The following is a 12,392-nucleotide window of genomic DNA, read 5'->3' as shown; positions in this document are numbered from 1 at the left end:
ATGTCACAAGTGCAAGAAATCTGGCCACTTCATCTCTGAGTGTCCGCAGTGGGACAATGAGAACAAAAAGAAGAAGAAGAGCAAGGAATATGACTCTGACGACAAGAAGAAGAAGAAATACTCAAAGTCTTCTTCAAAGTCTTCATCACACAAGAAGAGCTCATCTAGCAAGGCACGTGCATTTGTTGGCAAGGAAATGGATTCAGAGGAGGAGTCCGCTTCTGAGGAGGCAGAGGTGGAGTCTGAGGAGGAGTCCGATTCTGGCGTCGCAAGTCTGGCTACAGCATACGTTGCCAAGTCCATCTTCAACACTAAAGACAATGACCTCATCACCGACACCGATGCAAATGACAAGGACTACTCCGCTCCTACCTACTGCTTCATGGCACGCAGTGCCAAGGTAAACACACGCACTACTCACTATCAAACATCTAGTGACGATGACTCTGATTGTGGTTCAAAACCCAGCTACAAAACACTTGCTAATATTGCAACTGAACAACAGAAAGCCATGGAACATATTCAAAAACTGTTAGACAAAAGCGATGATCTGTTAGGCGCTGAAATGACTCGATCTGAGTCCTTAATTGAAAACATAAAAAATCTTCACGTTAAGTATGAGGAACTTGAAAGTCGTCATGAAACGCTCTCAACAACTCATGAAAAGCTTTCCTATGATTATCTTCAAAGGAAGCAAGATCTTGAGAAATTGAGAGCGGCTCATGAAGATCTTCAAAAGGAAAATGAGTCACTTCACGCCAAACAGACTAGTTCCGCTCAGGAAGGATTTGAACCACCATGTCTTAAATGCATTGAGCGTGATAATGCTACTACTGTTGCTGAATGTTCTACTACTGCTACTGTTGCAATATCTTCAACTGTTGATGTGGGAACTAACCCCTCTGCTGAGGATTCCACTGCTATTGCTGATGAGAATGCTAGGTTGAAGACATTGCTTGAAACAGGGATGTACAAAAGTCTTAAAGGGCATCATACACTATGTGTTGTCCTCAAAAAGCAGATCTTGAACCGAAACCCGAGGAAAGAGGGTGTTGGGTTCGTAAGGAAAATGAATGCTGATGGCTCTTACTGGAAACCTGAGCAGTACCCCAAAACCACATGGGTTGCTGCAAAGGAATCTTCAGCAGACCTATCCAATCTATCTGGCTTCTCTTGTGCAAATCCCATTGTCATTGATGAATCCTTTGATGCAAACTATAAACTATTTAAGAATCAGAAATGGTGAAGTGTTTGCCAGGTACATTGGTACTAACTGCAGGAATGGACCGCCTATGAAGAAGACCTGGGTTCCGAAAAAGTGTCTGGAGAATCTTCCTGTGAATGTCATCATGACACCACACGTGAAGAAGACAAACCTCAGACCACAGGCTTCATACGGTCCAAAGGCTTCATACAGACAGAGGACTCACCTGAGTCGCACTAACGCAAATGTTTTGCAGGGAAACCATACTCAGGCCTATGAATATGAGCGCGGTTCATCAAACCGCCATGTTCATAAGACCAAGAACTATTCTGCTTATTCTTATGAGTACTATTGTCCGCCTGCAAGACTTTTTGCTAGGGCTCCAAAGCCAAATTTCTCAGACGCTGCACTTGACTTATTGCTTCTAAGCCACCCTTGAAGATGTGGGTGGCTAAGAAAGCTTAACTCTCTTTTGCAGGGAAAGGTCTCCAGCAGAAAACCAAAATCGTCTGACGCTATTGCTGGGGACCTTAAACATCTTGTAGGGCGCAAGATCAAATGCCCGAATGGTCTTACTATGTACTTCGTTCCTGAATCGCTTGCTACTCTCCCTATCAGTCCTAATCTGGATCTAAGCTTTCATAACCCACTGGTTCGTCAAATGTTTTTGCTTCACAATTCTCTTCGTGAAGCCTATCCCCCTAACTGCACTGTAGGGTACGACACCAACGTCTTCAGAATGGATTATTGATAGTGGGTGTACCAACCACATGACTGGCAAAAGAAGCCTTCTTATGGACTCAACCTTACGTCCGTCCGACAAGAGTCACATCACATTTGCTAACACTGGTAAAAGTAAGGTATTGGGTCTAGGTAGAGTTGCAATCTCAAAGGATCAACACATGGATAAAGTCATGCTTGTTGAATCCCTTGGCTTCAACTTAATGTCTGTCTCAATGCTTTGCGATTTGAACATGATCGTAATATTTGGAAAATATTGCTGCCTTGTACTAATGGAATCTGACAAGTCTCTAGTGTTTGAAGGGTATCAGAAAGATGATTTGTATGTGGTAGATTTTTCGGCAGGACCACAGCTTGCCGTATGTCTTCTAGCAAAGGCTTCAGAATGCTGGCTCTGGCATCGGAGGCTAGGGCATGCTAGCATGAGGAACCTCCACACCCTTGCAAAGAATAAGCATGTCATAGGCATCAAGGGCGTCAAGTTCAAGAAAGATCACTTATGCGGTGCCTGTGAAGCAGGGAACATGACGAGGGCCAAACATCCCTCGAAGACAATCATGACAACCACTCGACCCTTCGAACTGCTCCACATGGATCTTTTCGGTCCCACCCATTACTCAACTCTTACTACTACTGCTTGCCTCTATGGCTTTGTTATTGTTGATGATTATTCTAGATATACTTGGGTGCACATAATCCTCTACAAGACTGAAGTGCAGGATGTCTTCAGACGCTTCGCCAATTGAGCAATGAACAACTATGGCGCCAAGATAAATCACATTAGAAGTGACAATGGCACTGAATTCAAGAATACTGGACTTGATACATATCTTGATACCTTGGTCATCACACATGAATTCTCAGCCCCATACACGCCATAGCAGAATGGTGTCGTCGAACGCAAGAACAGAACACTCATTGAGATGGCCCGAACGATGCTTGATGAATACAAGACTCCAAGAAAATTCTGGCCTGAAGCCATTGATACTGCATGCCATACAATCAATCGTGTTTATCTTCACAAGCTTCTGAACAAGACATCTTATGAGCTCCTTACTGGCAAGAAGCCAAATGTCAATTACTTCAGAGTATTTGGTGCCAGGTGCTGGATCAGGGATCCACATCACACTTCAAAATTTGCACCAAAAGCACATGAGGGTTTTATGCTTGGATATGGAAAGGATTCGCACTCCTACAGAGTCTTCAATCTCTTTCATTATAAAGTAGTTGAAACAGTGGATGTGCGGTTTGATGAGACTAACGGTTCACAAAGAGAGCACCTCCCAAATATCCTAGATGAAGTTCCATCCAGCGAATCAATCAAGCTTATGGGAACTGGAGAAATCATACCCTCTAAAGCTCAACCTGAAGAGGAACTTATCATCTCCGCACCTGATCAACCTGAAGACAATGCTCAGCCTGAAGACAATCCCACTAACAATGACAATGATCAGCAAGAGCAAAACCTTCGCCCTGTACATCCTTGTGTTGCCAATGAAGTGCAGATTGAGAGAATAATTGACAGCATCAATGCACCCGGTCCGCTCACTCGATCAAGGGCAACTCAGCTGGCAAATTTCTGTGGGCACTTCGCATTCGTCTCAATAACAGAACCCAAGAAAGTTGAAGAAGCCTTCATGGAACCTGAATGGATTCAAGCTATGCAAGAAGACCTTCAACAGTTTGAGCTGAATAATGTATGGGAACTGGTTAAGCGTCCTGATCCTCGGAAGCACAACATAATAGGCACCAAATGGATATACCGCAATAAGCAAGATGAGCATGGTCAAGTTGTCAGAAACAAAGCTCGTCTCGTTGCTCAAGGATATACTCAAGTGGAAGGCATTAACTTCGATGAAACATTTGCTCCTGTGGCTAGACTTGAAGCCATACACATACTGCTGGCCTATGCCAATCATGACAATATACTTCTATATCAAATGGATGTGAAGAGCGCCTTTCTCAATGGCAAGATTGAAGAAGAAGTGTATGTTGCACAACCGCCTGGCTTTGAAGATCCAAAACATCCTGACATGGTATACAAGCTCAACAAGGCACTGTATGGCCTCAAACAAGCCCCTCGGGCCTGGTATGACACACTCAAATACTTCCTGAAGAGCAAAGGCTTCATACCTGGTTCCCTAGACCCCACTCTCTTCACGAAGACATATGATGGTGAACTATTTGTGTGCCAAATATATGTGGATGACATTATCTTCGGCTGCACCAATCAGAAGTACAGTGAAGAGTTTGGATATATGATGCAAGAGCAATATCAGATGTCCATGATGGGAGAGCTGAAGTTCTTCCTCAATCTCCAAATACGACAGCAACGCAATGGCATCTTCATATCTCAAGAGAAGTATCTCAAAGATTGTCTGAAGAAGTTTGGTATGCAAGACTGCAAAGGCTTCATGACGCCAATGCCAGCCAAGCATCATCTGGGTCCCGACGACAATGGTAAAGAGTTCGATCAAAAGAATTATTACAGCATCACATAAATTCTCCCGAAGCCAGTTCCTGTTTGTCCAGCAAGCGAAAGCCTCCGAAGCCTTTGAACGTGTTGAAGCCATTCAGGTTAAACTTCATGGCTACAGAGAAATCTGCAAGGAAGGGAGGCAGACAGCGTCGTGCGGGAACATCAAGAGATTTGCCTGATGACCTCTCTGAGCTTTACAAGACAGATCCTGAAGAGGATTATAATCAGCGCAAGACCCGAATCCAGTGGATTCGAAGATATTGGGCAGAACAATGGTACAAATACAGATTCGTGACCAAGGAATATGCTGAGAAGAGTGCTATCAAAAGTCCTTGGGGTGATATTCTCTTCCGAGGCCTTCCACCCAAGACCAAAGCTGAAGCTATTGCTCAGGGTTTCTATCCATGTATGGTCCGTGGACCTCAGCCTGAAGATGCCGACCCATCATCATTGCTATGGTGTCATGACGATAATCTCTTCAAGCGCAACTTCCAGCACGCAAAGGCATCGGCCAAGGAAAACAAGAAGTCATTGGGACTAGACTTCAACCCTGGTCCTTCTGCTCCCTGGGCTGACGGCACACGCGATGCAGAACCCAATGTCATCGGTCCTTTCTACAACCTTGAAGGTCTCATCACCCATATCCTGGTTCAAGGGACAGCCGTGAATGAGCCTGCAGATCACGCTGAATCAGATGAAGTACCTGCAGCACCGAAGCCAAAGAAGCTGAAGCAGCCAAAAGCTTCAAAGCCGGCCTCTGCACCAAAAATCTCAGGGGCGAAGCCACTGGCAACTGCACCTCCTGAAGACAGTGTGCAGTCTGAAGATTTGTCACGCATCTCCAAGCCCCAGAAGGTCAAGATGCCTCTGCCACACACCGGCCAAGAGCTAACAGCTGCTGCCATTCTGCGCAATGATGTCATTGATCTGTCAAGTGATGAAGATCTTGCAGATGACGCTCTTGAGCAACTCATCAAGAGCAAAGAAGAAGCAAAAATCTTCAATGATCTGCCTCTCTTTGATGTAACAATCATCCACAACTTCATTGATGAGAGGTTTGACACGCCAAACATCAGCTTCACAGATCTGCAAATACCCATTGGCCTCAGTGTCGCCTTCCATGGCGCCATTGCTTCAGAGCTAGCCCTCGCTCAGCGCATCGTCGAACTGAAGCAAAAGATTGACTATGAAAAGGCTCAGTTCAAGAAGCATATGGCCAAGCTCAGCGTGCAAGAGGTGAAAAACTTCAAGATTATGCTGCACGAGCTCAAAGAAGCCTTTCTCAAGAAACGCGCAGAAGCTCAGGGTTCTCGGGAGCGTATGAAGAGCCTGGCTGACAAGTGTGTGCAAGGCTACAACGAAGCTGAGAAGCGCAAGGCCCTTGGGCGTCCTAGCATCGACCCCAGGATGGCTGCAAAGAAGAAGAAGAAGCCCGCTATGGCCGAACCTGATGCACCAAGGCAGGAAGCAGATCCCATTGTCTTCCCAACTAGCATGACTGGCTTGAAGCCAAAGGCCAGGTCAACCACTTCAGAATTGAAGAAGACGAGGACTGCTGAGGCTGAAGCCAGAAAGAGGAAACATCCTGAAGCCTCTGCTGCTCCCTCCAAGAAGAAGAGGAAGACCAAGAAAGAACGGGCTGCTCCCACAGAGCCTTTGATTGTTGAATCCATTTCCATGGTTCGTCCTGACGCTGAACGCCAACTGACAATCCATGAGCCTGCTTTCACAGAGGCTCATGAAGCTGAAGACTTTCCAGCAGCTGATCCCATCGCTGCTGACGACATTGGTCACCATGACCATGTAGAAGATGGTGCAGTCCTTCCTCTGCTCGAGCACAGCAAACTCATCAGCATTGGTCGTCCTCTGACGCCAATTGCTCAGGATGCTTCATGGGCTGATCGCCCACAAGAGGAAGAAGACTTTGAGGCCCAGCCAACTCCAACTACACAGGCGTCGCCTGCGTTGCGCAGGCTTCGCAAAGGACCAAGGCCTCCAGTCTCTGTGTCTGAAGCTGAAGCTGCTGAAGACATTCCGGCTGCATCAGCCGATGAAGAAGAAGTCCCACAAGCTGCTACTCCCCTGTCCCACCAAGAAGCGGTTCTCGAGGAGAACGTGGTTGTGACCAACCCTCTAGCTCGTCAAGTGGAGGTTGAAAATCTTGAGGCTGCCCCCACCAACACCAATGAAGCCACTGACGTTGTCATGGCTGAAGCTAATGTGGAGCCCTCAACAACAAAAGCACCAGAAGTCAGCGAAGCCACTGATCCCACTGCTTCTGTTCCTGCGCCTGCTGTCGGTCCTCAGTTCGACTATCATGTTGAGCACAGGCCTCAGGTACAGAAGCCAATCCCAAGATTGCCCAGGTTCCCAGGTCCTGCATCAGCACCTGGATCCTTCAATATCAATGGCTTCAGAGCAGACAACACATTCTTCAATAGCTCCAGGAACCCCTACTCAAGGGAAAGAATATCATCTGATCGGTTCTGGAGCTATCCGCAGCGAAGCTATTACTCCTACATTCTATACAATCAAGGTCGCATCTTCCCACACAAGCGTCTTGACATTGAAGCAATAGCTGGTCTGCCCTGTCTGGAAGAAGCTCTGGATTGCTTCAAAGAGGTTGGATTGCTGCCGTTCGTCACTGACCAAGAGCATTGGAATGAAGAGTTGCTGCTCCAATTCTATGCCACACTTCACATCCGCGGGTATAACAGAGATTCGAAGACTTGGGTCCTGGAGTGGATGACAGGAAACATTCATCACGAAGCCAAAGCCTTTGACATCATTGAGCTCACTGGTCTACCCACTCCCGGCGATCTCTACGAATCTGGCTGTCAACTTCACAGTGAAGCTGTGGAGAGCATCTTTCAGAAGCCTGAACCTAACATGAGTCAGATGCTCAGTATGATGAAGCCATTACCCCAAGATGCTGCATATCCCAAAGAGTTCTTTGTTGAAGACCTAGAGTATCTGCCAAGGACTATTTATCACATCATAAGGCGAACTCTCTAGCCCATCAAAGGGCACTCTCCACATGCCAACCTGGAAGGTGCAATGAAGACTTTGGTCTTCTATATTCTTCATGGAAAATGCTTCAATGCACAGGACTTCTTCATTCGCCAACTTGCTGCATCAGGCTCTGATCTGTTTGGCTTGAAGTTCTACGCCCCATGGGTAATGCGGCTGATCAAACTTCACTCCGCTATCTCATATCAGCCATCTGCTCGCAATCATCGGATTTTTCTGCCCGATGTGGATATCAGCCACACGTGCATCGCATCCTGCTCCCACTGAAGCCACTGACAGTACAACTGCCCCACGACCCAAGAAGCGCACTCGTGTTCTCAATGACCGAGAGCTTCTTGTGGCTCTTCATCAGAAACAGGATAGGCATCATGACTGGCTGAAGCGTCAAATGCAAAGCCTCTTGGTGGATGTTAATCGCATTCGCAATCTTGCCACCAAGAATGCTTTTGTTGCCCATGAAACCTCTCGCCGCACATGGAAAGGGCTGACGCTGATGTGTTCTGAAGATGATCTTCAAGATGATGGCTTCTCTGAGCGCTTCAAGTTTGACTCCACACCTCCTCGAAGGGCAGTGCTGCGACGAACTCCATCTCTTGAAGACTCTGAGTTCTCTTCCTCTGCTGCAACTGTAAATGCCAGAGTGATCGAGGATGACGACGATGCTACTTCACCGCCGCCTCCTTCAGCACGCTTCGACACTGCTCCAAGCTCTTCTGCTCCGCCGAACACCACCAACGACCCTGCTGCTTCACCTATTCTTCATGGGAACGAGTAGAGGCTCTATGTCTTCAAACCTTTTTGGTCCTTACTGACAAAAGGGGGAGAAGCATATGAGTTTAATAGTCTTCAAGCTGGTCCATATGGGCGGGTGCTTCATATTTTGCTTCGTGTTTACAACTCTCATTTTGATACATTTGGTTCTTTGAGTTGTAACACTTAAACTCGATGGTCGTCTGCTACTTATTTGCCATTTTGTGATGCGATGATAAATTCCGCATGTGCGACGATAAATTCCGCACTTAGATCATTTTGCAGACGTTTATTTTCCATTATGCATGTCATTATCTTCACATACCTTCACATGCATAGTGGATTGTCATCATAAGTTGAAGAGGATCTCCACAAGCACAACCTGCCATGTGCATTTGCATTCCAAAAGCAAACTACTTATATGCACATCTTCAGGGGGAGCCCTTGCAACTTATGAAGACAATTCCTTATCCTTTACAATTTCACATATTATATTCCCCATTGAAAACTTCAACTAGTTTATCATCAATCACCAAAAAAGGGGGAGATTGTCAGTGCATCTAGTGCCACCCCTAGTTGGTTGAGTATTGACGACAAACCTAGTTGAGCGACTAATTTGTTTGTGAGAATTGCGGGATAACACAGGTAGAAGTCCCTCATTGATTCGGTTTTCCTACCAGAGATGACCCCTAAAAATGTATGAAGACATTGATGTCAAAGGTGGTATATGAAGATATTCACATTGAAGACTATGACAAGAGAAGACATCGCATGAAGCCTATGGAGCTCGAAGACTTAGATCTTTCGTAGTTCTTTTTCTTCTTCTTTGTTGAGTCATAGGAACCACCGCACTGTTAAGTGGGGTCCAAGAGAACCAGTCAGAATGACTGAAGTGATGCTTAACCAAAACCTATGTCTTCGAGTGAAGACTATGAGAGCGAATCTTGTCCAGAGTCGGACAAGTCAGCCTTGCTTGTAGCCCAAGTAAAGTTGTCGTGTGAGTTTGAAATCTGATCGTTGGAACACGTGTCAGTTCCTTAATCACCCAGGGTCATTTTGGACAAATCAGGTCGGGTTGCCTAGTGGCTATAAATAGCCCACCTCCTACAACCAAAAATGGTTGGCTGCTCAGAGTTAGTATACAGATTTTGTCGTTTGAGAGCAACCCACCTCGAAGCCTTTGAGAGAGAATTCCTTGTGAGGATAAAGCCCTAACCACGCAGAGCCAAAGAGAATTAGGCATCACTTAAGTCTTCTTGTCTGTGTGATCTGAAGACTTATTACACTTGAGGACTGTGAATCCTCTAGCCGGTTAGGCGTCGCGTTTTGAGCATCCAAGAGACATTGTGGATTGCCGGTGAACGAAGTCTGTGAAGGTTTGGGAGTCTACCTTGAAGACTTACCAGAGTGATTGGGCGAGGTCTGTGTGACCTTAGCTCAAGGGGAATACAGTGAGGACTGGGTGTCCTGAGCTGCGTGTTCAGGACTGGGAGTCTGGGACTGTGTGTTCTCAGGTTTAAATACCTAGCCACCCTAACTAGATGTACAGTTGTCACAGCAACTGGAACTGGTCCAACACATCATTGTCCTCAACGAGTCACTGGTTTCATCCTTCCCTTCTCTTTACGTACTGTTACTCCTTGTGAAGTCATTGTATGATTGCACTATCTTTTATCTTCACTAAGTGACTGCGTGTTCTGTTTGGCTTCATAATATCTTCCTACCTGATCCTTACTACATTGCTGCTATTAGTCATTGTGCTTTCACTCTATTGAATACTTGACTATGGCTTGCCTAGTGTAGTCTACCTTCCGCTGCAGGGTAATAGGTTTATTTCTATCGTTTGTCTTCATAACTTCCACATTTTGAAGACTTTCATAAAAATCGCCTATTCACCCCCCCTCTAGTTGATATAACGCACTTTCAATACGGCCCAAAGGCTTCATATAGACAGAGGACTCACCTGAGTCGCACTAATGCAAATGTTTTGCAGGGAAGCCATACTCAGGCCTATGAATATGAGCGCGGTTCATCAAACCGCCATGTTCATAAGACCAAGAACTATTCTTCTTATTCTTATGAGTACTATTGTCCACCTGCAAGACTTTTTGCTAGGGCTCCAAAGCCAAAGTTCTCAGATGCTGCACTTAGACTCATTGCTTCGAAGCCACCCTTGAAGATGTGGGTGGCTAAGAAAGCTTAACTCTCTTTTGCAGGGAAAGGTCTCCAGCCGAAAACCAAAATCGGCTGACGCTATTCCTGGGGACCTTAAACATCTTGTAGGGAGCAAGATCAAATGCCCAAATGGTCTTATTATGTACTTTGTTCCTGAGTCGCTTGCTACTTGCCCTATCAGTCCTAATCTCGATCTAAGCTTTCATAATCCACTGGCTCGTCAAATGTTTTTGCTTCACAATTCTCTTCGTGAAGCCTATCCCCCTAACTGCACTATAGGGTACGACACCAGCTGCTTCAGAATGGATTATTGATAGTGGGTGTACCAATCACATGACTGGCAAGCGAAGCCTTCTCATGGACTCAACCTTACGTCCATCTGACAAAAGTCACATCACATTTGCTAACACTGGTAAAAGCAAGGTATTGGGTCTAGGTAGAGTTGCAATCTCAAAGGATCAACACATGGATAAAGTCATGCTTGTTGAATCCCTTGGTTTCAACTTCATGTCTATCTCAATGCTTTGCGATTTAAACATGATTGTGATGTTTGGAAAACATCGTTGCCTTGTTCTAATGGAATCTGACAAGTCTCTAGTGTTTGAAGGGTATCGGAAAGATGATTTGTACGTGGTAGATTTCTCAGCAGGACCACAACTTGCAGTATGTCTCCTAGAAAAAGCTTCTGAATGCTGGCTTTGGCATCGGAGGCTAGGGCATGCTGGCATGAGGAACCTCCACACCCTTGCATGGAAGAAGCATGTCATAGGCATCGAGGGCGTCAAGTTCAAGAAGGATCACTTATGCGGTGCCTATGAAGCAGGAAAGATGACGAGGGCCAAGCATCCCTCGAAGACAATCATGACAACGACTCAACCCTTCGAACTGCTCCACATGGACCTTTTTGGTCCCACTCATTACTCAACTCTTACTACTACTGCTTGTCTCTACGGCTTTGTCATTGTTGATGATTATTAAAGATATACTTGGGTGCATATAATCCTCTACAAGACTGAAGTGCAGGATGTCTTCAGACGCTTCGCCAATCGAGCAATGAACAACTATGGCGTCAAGATAAAGCACATCAGAAGTGACAATGGCACTGATTCAAGAACACTGGCCTGGATACATATATTGATACTTTAGGCATCACACATGAATTCTCAGCTCCGTACACGCCACAGCAGAATGGCGTCGTCGAACGCAAGAACAGAACACTTATTGAGATGGCTCGGATGATGCTTGATGAATACAAGACTCCAAGAAAATTCTGGCCTGAAGCCATTGATACTGCATGCCATATCATCAACCGTGTTTATCTTCACAAGCTTCTGAACAAGACATCCTATGAGCTCCTCACTGGCAAGAAGCCAAATGTCAGTTACTTCGGAGTATTTGGTGCCAGGTGCTGGATCAAGGATCCACATCACACTTCAAAATTTGCACCAAAAGCACATGAAGGCTTTATGCTTGGATATGGAAAGGATTTGCACTCCTATAGAGTCTTCAACCTGTTTCACTATAAAGTGGTTGAAACAGTGGATGTGCGGTTCGATGAGACTAACGGCTCGCAAAGAGAGCACCTGCCAAATGTGCTAGATGAAGTTCCATCCAGTGAATCAATCAAACTTATGGGAACTAGAGAAATCATACCTTCTGAAGCTCAGCCTGAAGAGGAACTTATCATCTCCGCACCTAATCAACCTGAAGACAATGATCAACCTGAAGACAATGCTCAGCCTGAAGACATTCCTTCTAATGATGACAATGATTAGCAAGAGCAAAATCTTCGTCATGTACATCCTCGTGTTGCAAATGAAGTACAGATTGAGAGAATAATTGATAGCATCAATGCACCAGGTCCACTCACTCGTTCAAGGGCAACACAACTAGCAAATTTCTGTGGGCACTTCGCATTCGTCTCAATATCTGAACCCAAGAAAGTAGAAGAAGCCTTCATGGAACCTGAATGGATTCAAGCTATGCAAGAAGAGCTTCAACAGTTTGAGCTGA

This window comes from Triticum urartu, chromosome 4, assembly GCF_003073215.2.
Source record: "Triticum urartu cultivar G1812 chromosome 4, Tu2.1, whole genome shotgun sequence".
Lineage (NCBI taxonomy): Eukaryota > Viridiplantae > Streptophyta > Magnoliopsida > Poales > Poaceae > Triticum > Triticum urartu.
This window is presented reverse-complemented; position numbering follows the sequence as displayed.